Source organism: Pan troglodytes, chromosome 1 (assembly GCF_028858775.2).
Source record: "Pan troglodytes isolate AG18354 chromosome 1, NHGRI_mPanTro3-v2.0_pri, whole genome shotgun sequence".
Taxonomy (NCBI): Eukaryota; Metazoa; Chordata; class Mammalia; order Primates; family Hominidae; genus Pan; species Pan troglodytes.
Genome location: NC_072398.2, coordinates 217398080 through 217419246, shown reverse-complemented (window position 1 = coordinate 217419246; position 21167 = coordinate 217398080). Strand labels below are relative to the sequence as shown.

Genomic DNA, 21167 nt, shown 5'->3' with positions numbered 1-21167 from the left:
TATTTGACAGTAACTGAATATGTGCTCATTCCAGTTGGAATTCTATGTAGAGGGTGGACGTGTAGTCAGACAGCGGTGCCGAGAAGTACCTTGTGAACTCACTCGGGTAAGAGTAAAATACAAAATAATTTCATCTGTGGGGTCTCTGTGCTTCCTAAAAGTTTACTCTAGTTTGTGGATTGATGTTTATTTCTATGGGCTTCCAAAGAATGAAACCAAAAAGTTGTGACATACTCAGTTTATGTGAAATTGCCGGGGTTTTTTAAGATTAAAAATGGCTGACTATAAGCGGTTTCCTATAGTTCATCATCATAGCACTTTGCTAACCACATCTGTCTGTCACTCCTCAGGGAAAGGTGGTGAAGGGATAGCCAGCTTCCCTTGGCCAGATGTTCTGGCATACGATATTCCTCCCTTAGAAAAACACGGAGGAGAGAGGTTGGTGGGAATCTGGAATTGGTCTTCGATATTAGTAGTTTTAAACAAATGAGGCTTGAACACACAGCAGTGCCCTGTGAGGAGTTGAATGTTGTGAGAAAGAGCACGGTCTTGGATGAGAACTGGATTTCCGTCCTAACCCATCTGCTGGCCGTTCATCCCTTCCCTGTGCCTTCAGTAAACGGGCCTCCAACAAGCGCCCTCCATGGCTGCGTCTTCTGTGTTTTAGCCTTGGGCAAGTTCCTTTACATTCTGGATCATAGTTCCCAGTCTGCAAAAAGTGGGGAGTAGACTGGCTGGTTTCTGAGTGTGCCTTCTAGGAAGAGATCTTTTCTCCTGGATCAAGACGCTGTCAGACACAAGCACTGGACTGAAAGAGTGGGATGATGGCTCGGTCTCCACAGTGTCCCTGGCTCTGCCTGGAGCATGACAGGGACTCAGATGTTTACTGGAGGAGCCACCAAGGAACCACATCACATCCATCTCACCAAGGGAGAAGCTGCCCTGTTTGGGTTGCTTTGGCTCTTTGATATAGTTAAACGTTTTTAAAAAATCAAAAGCTAATTAGAGCCTTCCGTCCCTGTTACCATTGAAACATTTCACAGTGTTTCTGGTAAATGCCTTGCTAGGCTGGCTGTCTTGTCCTCGTTGTTACAAGTACTTTCCAGCAAGATATTTTACAAAACCAACTTAATGTATTGAGTACTTAATGTATGCCTGGCTGTGTTGTAGGTGCTTAGGATACATCTCTGAACAAAAATGGACAAAAATCCTGACCTCCGTGGGGCTTGTATTTTCCTAGTGGCTTTTTTCCCCACTTTATACTTCATATTCCAAACCTCCTCGCTGTCACAATTCCCCAAAGGCTAGGTGGTCAAGGAGATGCTTCTAGCTTAATACCTGAATGCCAATAATCTAGATGACTGCCGGCTTTTAATACTTAGGTTAAAATGACTCTACTAAAATTATAGCTCACTTAATGCATTTGATATTTTATTCATGTGGGTTTTGATTTGATATTGAACCTCGCTTTGAATATATTGACTTGAATCCATAAAAAAAATCATAAAGGGCAGTTTACCTTGAAAGTGGATTAGAGTACAGACGGATGAGAAAAGGGTTGACTCGGATATAAAGGCCACATTTAAAGTGTTTCAAAGACCAGGCTGATAGTTACAGAAAATGGTTTGTCATTCCCCATCAGCATTTACAGGCCCAGCTGTCATGGCCTCTTTCCTGCCTGATGGCACCACTCCTGCAGCTGCCGCTTCAGGCAGCCTCAGCGAAGGTTCTGGTGAAGCACTGCTGTTGAGCTTATGTTCGAGGGCCTTGGAGGTGTGGATGGGCCATTCTGCTAGACTTAACAAAACGGGGAGCCACAAGCCCTGCCCTTCAACACCGTGGGTTCCACACTTCACCTGGGGAGCTTGTCAAAACCACTAGTTCCAAGGCCCTACAATGAGTCCATTTAGGGCTGGGGCCTGCCTGGGTAATATGTACTTTAAAGACCCCAGGTAAATTCAGGGCACAGGAGAATTTCTGAATTTAATATGGGAAAAATAACAGATGAGTGTAGCTCTCAATTGCTAGAGGATTGTGTGTGCTTTAGGCCTTGCAGTGCCGCATGGCATCCTTATAATCATCCTGCAAAGTGGGCACTATTGTTTTCCCATTCTTTCTAAGGCTGGCGGGGCCGTGCATCTGGCGTTGGGGCATCAGGGTTATTCTGAAGCCAATCCTGAGCCGTGTCCACTTGGTGGAAAGAGGAGGTGGTGGGCCTTGAGGGTGAAGGAACCACGGGCCTAATGTGTAGTTTCTCTCTGGCTTATGTTGATTCCAAGGCCCAAGCCCCCTTGGGCCTTGCCCTTCTGGTGGCTTGACCTTTCCTGAAGGGTTTGCCTCACAAGCAGAACCTTGAATACACAGTATTATGGGATAAGAAAAATAAAGGTCCAGATTGGTGGGAATGATGACATGTGACCGTTAAGATTTTAGACAAAACATCTAATGTCAAAATAGAAGTTGAGTACGGTTTGAGGTTTGAGTGGGTGGCATGTAGGGAAAAAAGTGCAAAACTGCTCCTTGGTGGTGCCATGGATGTCTGTGCTGCAGCCCCAGGCCCCTAGGCCCAATCCTTGCTGCCACCTACACAGGGTCATGTCACTTCCTCCCTCCCCCCCTTCTGCCCTTGTGCCGCTTCCTCTGAGTGGTGGTGGAAATGATCTGAGAAGCTTTAGGGTGGATTCAGTCTGGCTTTCCAACGCCTGCTGTGTGCTGGGTACTCTGCTGAGCATCTACAAGTCTTGGCAATGACAGCCTGAGGTTGGTGTCATTTACCGATGGAGAAACAGATTTGGGGAAAGTGATTTTGTTCCAAGGGCACACAACTCTAAGGTGGCAAGTTGGGATTTGAACTCCAAGCTACACTGTGCAGTCCATCATTTTTATAGGTAGGGTTTTTTTTTTTTAAGGAATTTTATTTCTTCTAAATGTAGAAAACAGGACGCAGTACCTTCTCCATAAAAGCTTTTCCAAGCATTAGTGAACAAGTGGAACAGTCATTTGTGGGTAAGGAAATCTTCCTGGTGCAGCGAGCCTTTATTAGTCAGGAGTTGCTCCTGGACCCGTTTGCTTTTAGTTTCCCTCTCACTGTGGAATAAACTTCTACCCCCATCACAGACCAATTAGTTCAGGTCAGTCAAGCTGGCTTTTATAGAGCCATCTGGTTCATCAACGGCAACGTGACTGTTTAACAGAAGCCAAGCTCATTATAGTAATACCCTTTGATTTTGGAGATGATTCTAAAGGCCCTGGGATCCTCAAGCATCTCCTCAGATACCGGCGGAGAACCTTGAGCTGCTGGGCATTAACCCAAAAAGAAAGTTGGTCTAGGCTGCCTCCCGACTTCAGCAAATAGTGTGTTTGTTACATGCAAAACAAACAGGTATTTACGTTCTGCCGATACGTTATTTTTAAAGTATAGGATTAGAACCTGGAGGGGGTGTGTAGGTTTCATTTAGTTTTCTAGATGAAGAAGTGAGAAAACCGTCATCACTCTACATTAAATTACTTGCAGTTGCAAAAATTGCATTCAATTGTGAGTCATTAAAAGGTACCCAGAAATACTTGTATTAGAATAAACTTGTCGACCTGTTGCGGGTAATAGGATTTGCACATGCCTGCATTTCTGCCTGCCTTATGTCAGCTGGATTTCTTTTCAACTCTTTTTTAAAATAGAAATTCAGGTGGACATTCTGGAGACCATAAACATTTTACGGAAGACTGGTGCCTAAATGTGCCTTCCCATGTCCAGCTAATAAACCATGGCAGGAAGTCAACAGAACAAGCCATGTTTCTGAACACCCTTTCATAGGTGCCACCTGAGTTACTCAGTGAGGGGAGAAAGAACTGGAGTGTCATTTCAGCAACCACAGAAAGCTACAGGTGAATTTTAAAGCCCAGGTTTGTGTTCTGATTCAGAACATACTTAAGCTAAGAATATTTCCTTATTCATGTTTAAACAGGACCCTATGATACAATCTGGAATCCTGCATCTACTGAGTCTTAGCATTAAATCTAAATGTACATTTAAAATAGGACTCACTTTAAAAAACCTGGAATTTGTTGCACAGGTAAGTTAACAAAAGGGCATTTAGGCCTTAGGAGACAGTTATGGGTATTTTAATTTTTTAACTTAAAAACAATTTCAGTGTACAGCAGTTGAATTTGTCGTAGCATTTAATCATTGGCCCAAAATATATTTTAATATTTTTTTATTGGAATGAAGTTATTTAAAACTCATGGATTCAATTTTCCTTGCAGTAACATTCTCTTCTCACTTGCTTTTTATAATCGCATCCAATCCTTGCCAACCCAGCTAGAGTTTAGAACATTTTCAGATGGCTTCTATTTCCAGGCTATTATTGGACTTGTGAATTCAGGCACATTCTCCTGTTGTGATTCAGTCAGCCAGCCATTCAGAAAACATCTTTCAACAGCCAATCTGAATCATCAAAGTGTCAGGCTGTAGATCTGAAGGACTTTGTCCTGGGACTCTTAGAGGACTCTCGGGGTGTAGCTAACCACCATGGAGGGAGTTGAGGATGCGCCTGGAGTGTCACTGGCCTTTCCAACGCGTGGGGCACTTTTCTGAGTGCTTTACATTTTGAGCTCTCCCACATCTGACGGAGATGGTATTCTCATTTACAGACAGATTAACCGAGTCTGAGAGAGGCAACATCACTTGAATTATGTCCCATGGCTACAAGTGGAGACCCCAAACCCAGCCATCTGGTTCCAGAGCCAAGTTCAACTACAATTTGAAACCACCTATTCACTGTGCCCTTGGGTTTTAGAGAGACTTGCATGTACATAACTGTTGTGTCCCCCAAATGAGATGCTGATGGCCAGAGAGCAGTTTTACTGCAGAGAGTGTGTGTAGGATCATGGGAAGAACATGGGCATTGAATGCCTTCCCATCTAGGTGTTCCTTACCTGGGTGCTGTTAGTTACTGAGAGGCAGGGCATGCTGCCCGCAGAGTGACCAGCTTCCTGGCCTGCAGGGGAGCTCTGTGCCCCCCACCTGCCACATGCCGTGCGCGTTACAGAGGCAGCATGTGTTCCCAGTGAGGATCCAATGGCTGATGGCTGTGGTGGCGCTGGTGATGACAGTGGACGCTTAATCCGCGTCAGGTGCTCAAGTCCTCACAAAAACAGACCTAGGGAGGCACCGCTAAGGAAATTGCCAGGTCTTAGTAGCCGGCCCCGGGTGGAAAGGGGCAGCATGTGCGGAACTTGGATGATGGTGATCACTAAAGAACTTGGGGAAGAGGCTGTTACAGAAACGACTCACTTTTCAAAAGCCCCGAAAGAGAAAAAAGCCCTTTGTGGGAACTGAGAAACATAAGTTTCTATTAATTTCATGAGTGGGTGGTTCTATCCTTTGGTGAGGCTAGAGCTTTGTCAGAATTTTTAAAACACTCCTAAAGGCTTCTAGAATGATGTATTCTTTTCTATCTAGGTAAGTGCAGAGCAATTGAGTCCCGGCTCATGGAGAGCATAGAGCAGGGATGTCCAATCTTTTGGCTTCCCTGGCCCACGTTGGAAGAATTGTCTTAGGTCACACATAAAATATAGTAACATGAAAGCTGATGAGCTAAAACAAAAGAAAAATATCGCAAAAAAAAGTTAGTGTTTTAAGAAAGTCTATGAATTTGTGTTGGGCTGCATGCGGCTTGTGGGCTGCAGGTCGGACAAGCTTGGTACCTGGGGAGCTCTCGACATTCAATTCTCCTGGGATCCCTGGAGCCTTTCTCAGTCTGAGACCAGGGCCCCTCATGGGAGCAATGCAAGTTGAGACAGAGCTTCAGTTCAGCCTGGTCTGCCATGATTACATAGAAATGGAAATTCCAAGTTCAGAATTTCCTGAAGGCCACTTGCATTCCACAGAAGAGATGGTGAGTTGCAGGCCAGCACTAGCCGGGGTTGAGGTTCTACTGTTTTCATGACAGGCAGCAGAATGTAGGTACGGGCATTGGCTCTGGACCTGGAAGGCTGATCAGCTGGCACCTCCTCCAAGAAGCCTTTCCTGACCATCGATCTGTCACACTGCCTGGTCCCTCATCCCTCTACTTGCTGTGCTTTACTGTTCAAGACCCTTAAGCCTTCTGTACATTCTGTTATGGACTCATTATGTTTGTTTACTCTATGTCTCCCCCTTCTTAGATGAGAGTTCTACCCAGGCAGGAACTTTGATTTCTTCACTGCTGCGTTCCCAGCATCTATTAATAGAACGGAGCCTGGCATGTAGTAGCTGCTCAATAAATATTTGTTGAATAAAATATTTGAATTCTGGCTTTATCACGTGTAGTTCTGTAAGCGTAATCTATGCAAGTTACTCAGCCTCTCCGAGCCCCAGTTTTCCTTTCTGTGGAAGGGCAGTAATCAATCTGACCACAAAGAATTGCCACGAAGACAACTTTAGAGCAGCCTGGAAAGACCACAGATGCTGTTCACCCCAGTGAGTGCTGTCACCGTCAGCTGCTGTCAGCATCACTATTATGACTGAATGATGTCCTCTCTAGTCTCAGTTTGAATCTGATGAAAAGTTGAGCCTGGCATGCCATGTATAAGATTTCATGACAGCGTGAGTTGTAGTAGCCACAACATTCCCTCATTATCTCCTGCCTCTGCCCAGAGAGAAAGCTCTCAAGTGGCCTGTAACTCCTGGTTTGGCCACCAGTGACACCGAGGACCTTTGCTGTGTCTTTGCCAGGCCAGAGCTGTTCCTCTGTGGACCAGAGCTGCTTCCTTTTTATAGCAGATACTCCCACCCATCAGAACTAAAGAGAAGTGAGCTGTAAGACAGGAAATCATTTTCCAATTCAAAGTGAGAAAAAAGATGATTCATTCTTATTCTATCACCCCCTCCCTGTAACTTTCTATTTCTTTTGGTTTTGAATTTCAATGTCAATTTTTAAAAGGTAAGTTAAGAAGAAAGCATTTCATTAGCTCTGTAAAACCATGAAAACCAAATAACCTCGCTTTGCTGAAACAATAATAATGTAAGGATGATCACCGATAATGCTTGCTGGCCACGATGTAAAGGGCTTTCCATGTATTACCTCATTTAATCTTCAAAAGAGCCCTATGAATAATTTCATGTTCTCCCATTTTACAAGTGGGGAAACCGAGGCACAGGGAAGTCAAGCAATTTGCCTGAAGTCACAGATGGTAGGAGGTGGAGCCAGGAGTCAAGTCCAGGCAGTCTGTCTCATCTCTTAATCATGAGTTTGTTCTACCTCTCGTCTGTGGATCTAGGCGTGAGGAGGTAGAAGGGAGCCCCTGGTCACGCCCCTGTGCCTTCTTCTAGTGTCATGGCCTTTAAGCAGCAAAGAATGTGACTTGTAAGCACCTTGTCTGCTGGACAAGAAGCACCAGCAGATTTGAAGGAGCTGAAAACTGTGTTGCGAGTGAATGGATGTCTTAGTTCTTCCCGGGATGAACCCATTTTGTATCTTCTTGGGAAACCAGCATGTCTGAGGTTTCGGCCAGGCCTCGTTTTTACCAAGGTTGGAGCCTCATCCCTCCAGCTTTGTTAGAGAAGGAGCAGATCTAGAGAACAGCCCAGAGGATGGATGAACCTACTCTCTAGGGTCAACTTCTCCCCCTTCTATTTTCACAGAAGTCTTTCCAAGCCAGGGTTGACAAGCAGGTTTCCATTTGTGTAGGGGGAGCAGTTGCCCAGGGTGCCGCATAGAACTGGATTCTGAAGCTGGGTTCACACTCAGGGAAAGAGGGCTGGCTAAGTGACCCATGTCTGCCTTGTATGCAGGAAGGCGAGTGGTTCTGGAGTGCCAGGTACTTGCTGCCTGTGATGTCATTGTGTCTGCTACTTTTCTGCTTTTTAAAACTACACTGGACTCAATTTCACCCTTCTTTGAGGGTTCAAGGTAACCATCAATTAATACTTTGTTGTAGAAAAGATGATTCTGGCATATAGGAGATCCTGACCCCACACTAGAGGATCCAGAAGCTTGAGATGTGACTTTTGAGAAGAGCGTACTCCTCAAGATCTCCTTTTCCATCTGTCACTCATGGATACTGTCTGTACTTCCTGGCATCCTTCAGATATGCTTCTGTTAATTGTGGGCTGGGAAGCTAGATTGTGGTCCTGTTAATATCATATGTAAACAAAGAGATGGTTGGCCCTGAGAGATCTCCCAAGGACCTCCCTTGTAAGCAAAGTGCATTAATTCCAGGACACGGATTTGTAGACATGGTTTGCTCACTCGTTAACAATAGGTCTTGACCAGATGCGGTGGCTCACACCTGTAATCCCAGCACTTTGGGAGGCTGAGGCGGGAGGATCATTTGAACTCAGGAGTTCAAGACCAGCCTGGGCAACATAGTGAGACCCATCTCTACAAGAAATAAAAAAGCCAGGTACAGTGTCACACAACCTGTAGTCCCAGCTACTCAGGAGGCTGAGGTGGGAGGATTGTTTAAGCCCAGGAAGCCAAGGCTGCAGTGAGCTATGATTGCACCACTGTGTTCCCACCTGGGCAGCAGAGTGAGACCCTGTCTCCAAGAAAGCCAAAAACCAAAACACAATAGACTTTGGCTCTTGGTTCTGTGCTGGTAAGTGATGTTGCTGGGACAAGTGACCTAGATAGGAGAGTATTAAGTATAACACACCATATAATGGACTGCTTGTTTTCTTTTAAGCTCCCAAAACACATGAGTTAAAGAAATGATTTGTGGAGGGAACAAAAGTTTGGGTAAAAGTGCAATCAATTCCTTTCTCAGCAAATATTTGTTGCCAGGTGAAGTTCCTTAGTTCTGAAACAAGAGTTTCCTTCTCTTTACCATCCTATGTCCTTTAATTTATGTTTAGAATAAATCATCTATTTGGTGCCAAGTGGTTTAATCTTGATAGTTTTAGAGAGCTGGTCCTTACAAACCCATGGAAGTACTGGTAGTTCACTACCTTTAGCAGAGATTGATGACCTGCCCATGAAATGGATTTCTCTTATGGATTCAGGATGTTACTCTGGAATTGTTTTGGAATTTCTCTAATAGCCAATGTTTATGTTTACAGGTGTGAGTTTTATACTCTTACTGTCTTCATTCTTATGTTAGGCTCCTGTGACTTAATTTTACGAGTGAGTTTAGTGAAAACAAATCTGTGTTAACTTTACCTTCACGTAGGAGCCAACCGTTTGATAGGCCTCAATGAACTGGTGTCAGATATTGTAGTTGAAATATACGCCGTGCCAGATTATTTCAACATTGTAATTAATGATAGGTTTATATCCTTTGAAAGCATTTTTAAAAATTACAGACACAGCTCGTGAGTGCCAGCTAACAGCAGGTGTTTTATTAAAGTGTTGTTCCGAGTTGTGTGTGGCACATGGCGAGGTAAGAGCATTTTGCGGTTTGGTTTGCATTGTTAATTACAGCTTTAAATGCCATTTCCTGTCTGTGTTCCTGGGTGTGTGATGGGGCCCTAGTTTGGATCATCTCCCCAGGATGTTTGCTCAGTGGACCACCTACATTAAAAAAATCACCTGGGTGATTAAAAGTTTCAGACCTACTAAACCATAATCTCTGGGGTGGGACTTTGAAATCTTCATTTTTATCAGCTTGTCACATGAGTCTTACCCACACTTCAGAGGGGTTTTAAAGTATTATTATTTTTTTTAATGACATGGTATCACTCATCTCATCACTTAATTTCTTCTGATTTTGACTTTAAATTCTTTTCCTTTGCTTGTTTACCATCTCTTTGATATACTTAAAGCAAGATTTCAACTCTCAGAACACTTTCAATTATGTTTTTCCTTAATTCTTGTAACAACCCGGTGATAGATGAGTCAGGGGCAGCTCAGGAGCTGGGGACATTTCTGAGTGTCGTAGGTAAGAGGGAATTGGGGGTTTGCCAACACAGCGCCCTGCATGTGTGTGTTCACCTGCACTCACCGTAGGCCTGAGCATGTGGTAGGAACTCAGTATTTGTGGAAGAAAAAGAAAAATCCTCAAGGATAATAGAGCCAAAGCTCCCGCTCCGCCTCAGTGACCTACTTATGTGACCCTAACTCATGACCTCTTGGTTTAAAATGTGAATGTTGGGGCAATTAACTGCTGGTGATTGAACAGAGAATGTCCGTTCATAGGTAAATGATCCATTAAAATCAAGCCGAAAGAAAAGGCTGGTGATAGCTAATTAAAATTAGTGTTACTGCCTCTGGGCATCATCCTTAAGGTTAAGAATGCATAATGAAAGCCAATCAGTAACCCATAGAGACCAGTACAAAACTGTGCTAGAAACCCACTACAGCACAGTGTATTAATTCAAAGGTACTGGTGGAATTATAGTCTCCCCTCCCAGTCTACACTGGTACACACACCAAAGATTCGAGTCCTTACAGGCTGTCTTTGACTATAACTGAACATCATGGGGGTAGAACTATTCAACTATTCCTTCAGATTTCTAGGTTCTTTTTTCCCTATTTTTGGACCTGAAAATAGGGTCACCCTTTCTGTGGTACCAAGCTTGAATTCCATCTCCTGACACCTGACATCTCTTAAGGGGTGGGAATGGGGGGATCGATCCTTCCCTAGTAGAGCCTCCCAAAATACATAGCAATGGATGACTTTCCTTGCACATTTTCTGACTTTTGCTCAAAATAATGAATCATCTTCTTAGGGTTTAAACACTGATGGGTTTCCTGGTGCCATGTGCACTTGAATGGGCTGTGTTAACAAAGCTCTTCCAAAAACCGGATCTGCAACACAGCATCGCTTGCCTTGGAGATTTCTCCTTCACCGTCGTGAGTCAGAGCTGCTGGGTAATGTGACTTAGTCAGCTGGATCAAAGGGTAACAAACACAAGCACTCCAGGCAAACACAGAGGTCTCCGCCACTTACTTCATCGCTAAGTCCGGCATGTTCACCATTGCCTAAGGAAGAACAGAGAATTAAGAATTGTGAGGCCGGGCGTGGTGGCTCACGCCTGTAATCCTAGCACTTTGGGAGGCCAAGGCAGGTGGATCACCTGAGGTCAGGAGTTCGAGACCAGCCTGGCCAACATGGTGAAACTCCTTCTTTACTAAAAATACCAAAAATTAGCTGGGCATAGTGACGGGCGTCTGTAATCCCAGCTACTCAGGAGACTGAGACAGGAGAATCGCTTGAACCCAGGAGGCGGAGGCTGCCATGAGCCGAGATCGCGCCATTGCACTCCAACCTGGGCAACAAGAGCGAAACTCCATCTCAAAAAAAAAAAAAAAAAAAAAAAAAGTGAGAACATTTTGCAAAGCACAAGGCCTTGGAAAGTGGAATAGGACCAGAAATCCTTCTGAACTTTTTTGCTGGAACGCCAACTGTGGATAAAATATACAGTTGAAACCCAACTGACTTTAGTTTGAGCAACCCACCAATATTAATGCATGTTCTTCATTGCCTCTGGAAATCCTGACCACTGCTCACAGGGAGAGTCCGTGTGCTTCCATTCCCAGCAGCCAAGTTAAATGCATGCCAAAGGTCAGTTGCATTTGTTCCCAAACCTGTTTATGCCGCTTGTATTTATTATCACACTTGCACAATCTAATTAATTATTATACAAGCCAATGAATAGCATAGAGCTATTTATGAAAAACAAGTTGAATACTTAGAAAGGCACATAGTAATTCGCTTAAAAATTGCAGTCCAACAAGGTGTGGGTGAGAAAATTAAAAATTTGCAGGGACCAGGGCAGAGATGGTAAAGGCATAGGAGGATTTTGTACTCAGATTCCCTTTATAAGTGTCTTAGTTTCTCTCTGCACTTTTAACAAAAACTGGAAGTTAACAGATGATGTAATGTGGGTGTGATTTAGTCCAGAAAGGCAGTGCAGATCTTGGCCATTCATTCATTCATTCATTCATAAATGCGGGGCCTGCGCCTGCTGTTACATGCCTGGCACTGTTCTAGGTGCCAGGGGATATAGCAGTGAACAAAACTGTCACAATGTCCTACTCCACGGAATTTATGTTCTAGTTGGTGGAGACAGGAAAGTAAGTAAATAGATGGCATGTCAGATGATAAATGCTAGGGAGAGAAATAAAACACAGATGCGGGAATAGAGACTTCTGGAGTGGAAATGGGGAGTGCCTTGATTACATGAAAGAAGATGGGGCCTGGCACCCATGGGAGGAGTGGGGCTCAGGAGGGGGCTTCCCGCCTTACAAAGAAGAAGACAGCTGGGAAGGGAGGCAGGGCGCAAACTGTGCAAGTCTTGTTCCACCATCATTGTGTGCCATAGGGAGCGAAATCATTGGAGGTGGGTGAGGATGGGGACATGTGGAGGAAGAGGGGAGACAGTGAGCAGCAGCCATGTGGGTAATCAAGGGAACGGCACCAGGGAACAGAGAAGGGCTGCCAGGAGGCATATGCGCTGGGAGCCCACCGGAGTTTTGGGGTCATGAATTTAAAATGCGGTCAGGCAGCATGTTTGTGTGTTTTTCTCCATCAAAAAGGTTGATGAACACACACACATCCCTCTATTTCTAATTAAGAAATGCTTAAATGTACCCATACTGACTCCCTGCTTTGAGTGACCAGCTGCTGGGCCGGCTCTCACTGAAGGAGGGTTGGGGGGGGGGTCTCCTCTCATAAGAGCCTCTCTGGATTGAACTCCATTGAGCTCCTGCTCTGTTCCAGGCACCATGCAGGCAGAGTTGGGAATGCTTCCCCAGCTATACGAAGTTGGCGTTAGGCCCGTTTCATAAAGGAAACTGTACTAAGGGGGCAGGTGACCCGCTCAGGCTGCTGCTGGTGGAGATAAGACTGTCAGACTCTAGACCTCATGCTCTCTGCCTCTCCAGGAGCACCAGGTCAAACCAGATGGGTCAAAAGCCTCCACGTACCTAGTGTTCCAGTAGTGCCCCCTGGGGCTGGAGAGGAGGCCGTGGTGGGGAGGGCACTGCAGGCAGGGGCATCGACGTGAGCAAGGACTGAAGTGACATCCTATGGAGGGGAGGGTTCAGGCCAGGGCCCTTCTGTGCGGGAGGCCACTCTCCTGGAACTAAGTAGGGATAGGCTTTGACAAAGCCATCCCTTGCAGAATTCCCCTTGTGCGTTCACAGCGTATGTTTGCTTGGCTCAGCACTGTAACCCACAGTAACTGGCAGAGTGAGCGGTCAGTGGCTATCAGATAACTAAGGGAAATATGTTTGGGGTAGATGACAACCTGTCTCCTCTTCTTAGGAATTTACACTGCCTGTCAGCACATGAAAGGCCCAGAAATTGTGCAGAGACACGCCCGTTTGGTTTCACAAGCCTGTGCACTGGAGGTAAATGGCTCGGGCTTCCATCCCAGTTCTGCCGCCTGCCAGCTGTGTGTTCTTGGGCAAGTTGCCTAACTTCTCTGTGCCTTAGTTCCTCATCTGTAAAATGCACTAGTGCCCGTCTCCTAAAGTTCTTGGGAAGGTTAAATTCATTATTCCGTAACAAACACTTGGCACAGTGCTTGCAACACAGTAAGCAGGAAATGTTAGCTGCAATTATGCAAATGATTATGAGGACAAATACAGCGTCTGCGGGAACCAGTTCCACTGAACCTGGTTTCGGGAAATGCTGGTAACATGGAAGAAACACTGGGAGAGTTTTCATTCCACATGCGCCACCTGGCCGTCATTCTGTGGTCTCCCCAAATAGTGCCTGGCTGGGCTGGGTGTCTGTTTGAGCAGTTCTCACACTAAATGGAGTGCAGGATCCTGGGAAGGTCTGAGCAGCCCAGGGTGGGGCCAGACGGCCAGGATCAGAGTCATCTGACACCTGCAGGCCTCCGTAGGCTCCTCGTGTGTAAGGTAGATTGAGCTGTCCCGTCCTGGCCACCTCACAGCCTGTTTGAGGACTTTGGGGATCACGAGCAGAAAGGTAGAAGGCACGAGAGCAGACTTTACTATTCAACCCCGGACCCTGGGCACATTCTGAGGATGAGACCTCCAGCCCCACAGGCCGTGGTGCCCTTGGCCTTTGGGCAGCGTCATCCCCGTGTTGAACAACACCCGTTCAGGCACCAAGTGAGCGTGCCTTTCCCATGACAGTGCCAGCCCTGCGTCTGGGACGCCCTGTCAGCCAGGCACACCCAGGCCTCCCGAGACAAGCTGGTTTTGACCTCTTGGGTAGCAAAGAACCCCAAGCTCCCACAGGCTTCTTCAGCATCGAGGCAGGAGCAGAGGGCGCCACAGCGAGCAGCTGCCTCTCATTGTTAGCATCCCTGGACCGGTTCCGGGTCGTCCAGTGTGGGCATCAGGCATCATGTTCTAGAAATTCTGGGTCCAGGGCAGATGCCACATGAGGCTTCTGAGACTCCCAGTCCCAGCAACTCCAAACCACACACGGGGTGAGCTCTTCTTTTCTTGGTCCTTGGGGTTTATGTAATCCCTTTGACTTCTTTGACCTAGATCATCTTTAAAAGATGGAACAGTGGCAGTAATGAAGCTTTAGTGTCCTTACAGAATCTTACCATCTAAAAAGGGCTCTTCTGCTGGATCTCATAAGGGACCATCATCTCTTGCTTCCCAAGTTGGGAATCTGCTTTTTATATGTTCATCAGTCTTCACACACTTTGTGTTCGTGTTTTCTTTTTGGCTTCCCTCCTACTCTTAGAAGTTGCCTTTTGAAGAAAGCAATCTGTTTCAGCTCCACAGGAGAGGAAAGAAGGGACAGGATTTGGGGCAGCCTAGAACCAGGTGGCTGCAGGGGAGCGTGTGATGGGAGGTGTGAAGGCAGAGGAGGGAGGAAGCTGTGAAGCTGGAGGAACCGCTCCTCCACCCTGCTGGGCTTCTCTCACCCAGGCTGGTCGTGTCATGGGCAGTGACGGTGTTTCCAGCCGAGGTGACATTCTCCAGACTTGAACCCCTGTGCTGAATGGAGTGGGGAAGGTGGGCTGGGGAGGCCTGAGGGCTGTAGGGTTAGGTTCCCAGAACTGTCGTAAAAATGGGGACCTTGTCCCCTGGTTTGGGCGGGACCTTGGCAATGAGAGAAACCTTATGGGAAGCCATGCTGGGAAGATTTGGTTCTTGAGCAGCATGGACCCGCACATTTCAGGGTTGAACCGCACCAGGAGCCTGGCTTTGCCATCCATTTGTTCAGGAAACGTTCTCTGAGCACCAGCCTTTGCTAGGCCCCGTGGCAGGTTCGATGGGTGAGAAGTGAATAGACTCCAACTGTGCTCTCCTGGTGCTCCCAGTCCAGTGGGGGAGCCAGGCGGATAGAGCCAGTTACAGAGATCTGAGTGCCCTCAGGGAGTCCTCGGGGGCTTCAACTACCCTTCTTCCCATCATCAATGTCCCCAAATAAGCAGTGAGCCTAGTCCTGTCTCCTCACTGCTCCCAAGAACAACCTGGAGTATGACTGTGAGCGAGTGCCTTGCTCGCTCTCCTCGGTTTCCTCGTCTGTAAGGGAAGGGCTGATCCCTGTGGCCTCTGGGGTCCCCTGCACTTCTCGGGTCTTGGCAGCAAAAGAGGCAGCCATAGCCGGGGGCTTTCCCTACGGGCAGGTTCTCCGGGCCGAGGTCACCGCAGGCCAGGCCGGGCCAGCCTCCCTATCAACTGGGTCAGGTGTTATGAGCTTCTCACATGCTGGGTATTTACAGTTCAACCCAAACAGGTTTGGGGAATTCATGGCCTCTGAGGACCTCAGAACCTGGCTTAGAAGCTCCACAAAGCAGGAGCGTGATTGATCTTTTGGGAGCATGGAGGCCACATTGGGGGCTCAGCAGTGGGCCCATGGCCTCCCTCAGGGCTGATGAGAAGGAAGAAAAATGTGTCTGCTGAGGCCGACTTCAGCCCTGAAATCAGATCTGGGTGTGAATCTTCCCTCCCTTTGTCCTTCTATTCACACCTCTTAAGTACACGAGTTACTTAACCTCTCTGTGTTGCTGTCCCCTCTGCCATAAAAAGGGTATAACAGCCCATCTCCTGGGGCTAAAGGGAGGAGGACATGAAGACAGCACATGGGCCAGCGTGTACTAATTCCTCATGGTCAACTGTGTTGTCCCCACTGTCCCCACCGGCTGTACTCAAGGGCTCTGTCTCACCTGAAGGCACCGCAGCGACTCCTTGGGCCGGTGGTGTCAAACCTTTACCCCTGCCCCCCAAGGCCCACGTTCATTCTCTCCCCTTCGGCCCCCTCATTTGGAGACTGTCTACAGAACTTCATCAAGCAGCAGCTCCTCTCCAGGCTTCAGAACGGGCCCCTGCTGGCCACTGCAGCCTAGCATGCTGCCCACACTTGAGACGCCGCTAAAGGTGTCCCCCAGCCCCGTGCTCTTGCGGCGTCCGCATGCAGATGCCTCTCCCAGGGATCTTCTTAAACTGCAAATTCTGACTTGGAGTGGGTGGGAGCTGAGAGTCTGCATTACCAACAAGCTCCGGGGGGGGCGGAAATGATGCCGCTGGTCTGGGGACCACATTTTGAGTACAAGGATCTAGACCAGTGGCCTGCAAAGACACCTTTTAAAATTCCCAATGCCTGGGCTGTACCTGAAACCAACGAAATCAGAACTTGTTGGGATAGAAAGCAGGCATCAGGATCGGTTTAGTATCCCCAGGGGATTGCAGTGAACGCCCGAGTTTGAGATTCTCTGTTCCAGTGGCCTCTGAGCAAAGGTGGGTCCAGCCCAAAACAGACTGTCTTGAGTGGTCAGTGCAGCTGCTCTATGGGCAAAGGCTCACCCCCACCTGGCTTTGGGATATTGGAAACAACTCTTCAATCCTCACTACTATGGGGACTGTGTCAGGGAGTGGGGCATGGGCTTTGGTGTCAAATGGTCCTGGATTCAAATCTTGGCTGCTTCTCTACTTGGCCGAGGGAACTTGAGTGTCCAGCTTCTTTATTTCTCTGAGCCTCAGAACCCTCCTCTGTAAAACCAGGACCATCACAGGCCCAGCCTTACAGGACCGCTGGGAATTTGAGGAGCTCCGAAAACTACCCAAAGTAGCTCCTGGTGTATAGAAAGTGCTCAGTGGATGATGCGATGATGTTTTTTTTCCCCCTTGCCTGACATCCTCATTTTACAGGCAAGACTTCTATGGCTCAGCGAGGTAGAGGCATTTTCCAGCGGCCACACAGCAAGTCCGTAATGGAGCTAGGATTCCAGCTCTGGGCTCTGGAATCCCCACCCCATCCTCCTTTGGGTTCCTGCCCTGCTTCTTTCTTCTCTGTCTTCTCAGCCCTTCCCCCAGGCTGGGGACTTCATTTGAATGGGCAGGGGCTTCCTGAAGCACGTGGGCCTTCCCACTTGGGGAAGGTGGGTCCTGCAGTGGATGTCGACTGTTCCTGGAGGTGGCTGAGGGCCGATGGCTCCCACAGCTCCCACCTGTGGGCCCTCACCCAGCCCCCAGGGAATATCAGCATCATCACAGGCTTGTCTTACCTTTGCACCATCTCCCCACCCTCTGCCTTTCCCCTACCTTCAGCAAAAGTGCAGAATATCAGACACTGACTTCAAATGAATTGCACTCTGAGAATTTAGAGAGTTGTGTAAGACTTCTGCGGCCAGCGATGTGGCCTAACCAGCTTTCTGTATGGCTGTCCCAGGAGATCCCTCCTGAAGACTGTGAGAAAAAGGTGCAAGGAGGGACCAGGGCAGGCAGAGATCCCAGCCCAGGATGCCCATGGCGGTCTGGCAGGGAGCTTGGAAGAGCACCGTGGCCAGGTGGGGACCCTGGAGCCCTGGAGAGCCCATGTCCTCTGAAAGCCGGCAGCTCCTTCCCTCCCAAACTCCTTTCCCTCCACCCTTCTTGAAGCGTCCTCTGGGTTCCTGCCTCCAGTGTCTCTTCTCCCCTTCTCTCTTGAACTCACTTTCAGGGTTTTGGCTCTTCTTCAGGAGCCATCAAACCAAGGTTATCAGCAGCCCCCAGGATGCTCAATGCAGTGGTTGGTTTCCAGTCCCATCTCCCTTGGCCCATCTGCGGCAGTGGACGCTGTTAATCCTTCTCTTTCTTGAAATACTCTCCACCTGGACACCGCCCTCTCCCAGTCTCCGCACATTACCAGCTGCTCCCCCGCATCCCGCCTCCATCCCTGGGCTCTGTCCCCTCGCTCCGTCTCCGCTCCCCCTTGGTGATCTCATCCAGTCACATGCGTTAAATACCACCTGGATGCTGACCAATCCCGGGTTTCCACCCTCATCAGAATCTCCATTCAGCCGCCCACCTGACATCTCCCTTGGGTGTCTAGATTCAAATTTAATCTTTCCAAAATGAAACTGTCTCTCCATGAAGCCTCCCTCTCCTGCTGTCCTCCCTATGTGGGATGAATGGAAACGGTCCTGCTTGGAGTCCAGCTACCAGCTAGACTCCAACCTCTTCCTCCATCCCCACATCCAGCTCATCAGCAGATCCCCAAACGCACCCGGAATCCACAGCTTCTCTCAGCTCAGCCTCCTCAGCTGCCCTGAGGTCCAGGCCACCATCATCTCCCTGGATGGTGGCAGTCACCTCCTTGCTGGTGTCCCCAGTTCCTTCCCTGTCAACCCACGGTCTGTGCCCAGCACAGCAGCCACTTTGGGTCATGATGTTCCTCTGCCCAGAAGGACAACTGACTGCCACCTCACTTGAAGGCCTATGAGACCCTCCCCTCTGCCCACATCACCTCAGACATTCCTGGTGGGTCTCACCTCAGGGCCTTTGCACTTCCTGTCCCCACTTCCTGGAACGCACAAGGCCTAGTATCCGGACCGATTGATCCCCCCACCCCAGGTCGTAGCCCACGCACTGCTGTTTCCCATGTCACCTTTCCCTGTCTTATCCTCCACTCTGACCTTCACTCCTGTTTCTTCAGTTTCATTTTCTCTTGTATATTTCAGTGTGTCTGGATTTCTCCCTTATCCAAAACCACTGGGGGCTGAATAAGAATGTGGTCATTTGGGAGCCAGGAGGCCTGAGTCTTGGCCTCGTACGGGCATCAAACTCCTTCTGAAATGAGTATCTTTCCTCTCTAGGCTACACTAAGTGACATGTAAAACTATGCTATATGTAGAGAACTTGACTTGTTTTATTCACCAAAACTCCTGTTGGCAAAGCATCTGGCACAGAATAGACACACCGTTCACCTGACAAATAGTAGATGACTGCCTACTGTATGCCAGTCAGCGGCTGGGGTGCCTCCGTGACAAACCAGCCTCCAATGCGCCCCCTCATGGAGCCTGCTAGACAGACAGTAAACAATAACCAGTAAACGCAGCTCGTTGATGGGGATAAGCACAACTCAGAAAGTAAAAGGGAGTCGAGATGGGGAGTGTCAGGGGGATTTGTGATTTCAAATAAAGTGGTTAAGCGAGGCTCACTGGGAATGAGACATTTGAACAGAAACTTGAAAGGGGGCCTGGGAGTGAGCCACAAGACCACCTGGGGGAAGAGCGTTCCAGGAACAGCCTGTGCCGAGTCCCTGATGCAAGAATGGGCCACTGGAAATCTGAATGACTGAATGAAAGAATGAATGCATCCTTGAGGCCAGGAATAGAGCAGATGTTCTATTTCTAGACATGTTCTATTAGACGTTCTATTGTATAGATAATGCCCTTGCATTGTCTTCAGACTAGCAAGGAATTCTGACAAGTAAGAAATTAGGATCCCCAGGAGACGATGCTCTGAGGCACCATTTCTGAGCCTTCCTATGAGCCGGGAGTGGACCAGGTGTTTGAGGTCTGCCCTCTGCCCAATCCTTCCCCGTCCGTACAGATTGGATGGTGTATGACATCCCCCTGTGCTTTCAAAGTCCATTAGTTTTTGTTCTAAGTAAAATGTCCAGAAATTTCCCTCCTAGAGTAGGCAGTAGAGCACACTTTGCCAGAGGCCAGACACTTCTGGGCAAAGTCTGTGTGGGGCACACAGCAGATTCCTCCCAACCCTGCTACTATGTTTAAAATGTTCAACCACTGTGTATGAAAATCTTACCAAGGTAATGCTACACTCCCCTGCTTTCTAAAAACAGTTGATGCTGGGCCGGGCGCGGTGGCTTACGCCTGTAATCCCCACACTTTGGGAGGCCGAGGCGGGCGGATCACGAGGTCAGGAGATCGAGACCATCCTGGCTAACATGGTGAAACCCCATCTCTACTAAAAATACAAAAAATTAGCCGGGCGTGGTGGCGGGCTGAGGCAGGAGAATGGCGTGAACCCGGGAGGCGGAGCTTGCAGTGAGTGGAGATCGCACCACTGCACTCCAGCCTGGGCGACAGAGTGAGACTCTGTCTCAAAAAAAAAAAAAAAAAGAACAGTTGATGCTGAACTTGTCCAACCCTTTCTTGATGTCTAGGATTTAGGACTACGTATCTCATTCATTTTGCCGGGATTTTATGGAGGAACATCTTTGGGAGCTTAGAAAGTCCATTTTCCCTCCCCTGCACTGAACAGATTTCTTGGAGTCTGAGAATAGCTGTGCAGTGGGAATACCACAGAGTCCTGAATTGCTCATTTCTTCCTTCCTTACATGTTGAGGGTCTATTATTCACTCACGCACAATTAGGTACTAAGAATACAATGATGAACAAAACTCAACCACTCTCTGCCATCAGAGACCTTACGGCCCCCTGGGGAGACCTGCCTTTATCAGACAGTCACAGATGCATGAGAAACTGCCCGTGTGGGGGCCGGTGTGGGAACCTGACCAGGGCCATGTTGCCTCAAGAGGGCGACCACAGAAGCATCTCCAGAGCAGTGGTTCTCAACCCAGCTGCATGTTGGAATCACTGAAGAGCTTAAAAATACCATTGCCCAATCCTGCCCCAGAGATCCTGATGTCATGTCCTGGCGTGCAGCCCAGGCCTCTCTAGGTGAATCTAGTGAGGAGCCGAGGCTACAGGCCACTGGGAAATGGGGTCTACCCAGATTAGCTGGAGTAAACAAGAACGGAAGGGGAGAGATGGGCTGGGAGGGCAGTGCAGGCTGGACTTGATGTATCAAGGAACTTGGACTGCGTCCTGGGAGCCATGGGGTTTTGATAGGTTGCAGCAGGGGCATGTCATGGTCCGTTTTGCCTTTTGGGAAGACCGTCACACTTCTGTGGAACAGATGGGAGGGGAGCCAGTGTGGAAGTGAGAAGTCCAGTGAGGAAGGCGCCTTGCAGGACTCCAGGTGAGAGGTGGTCCCCGACAGTGGTAGAAGAGGAAGGAAGGCGGACTCAATGGAGCCAGTGGCAGGTGACGTGTAGCAGGAGAGGGTGACGGAGGGACCATG

At 48.2% G+C, this 21167-nt stretch overlaps 1 protein-coding gene across 18 annotated transcripts in view; it reads left to right on the top strand.

Moving 5' to 3' along the window:
• Positions 1–21167, top strand: part of PRDM2 (PR/SET domain 2) — a 126635-nt gene that overhangs the window by 89844 nt on the left and 15624 nt on the right. The window lies entirely within an intron of this gene.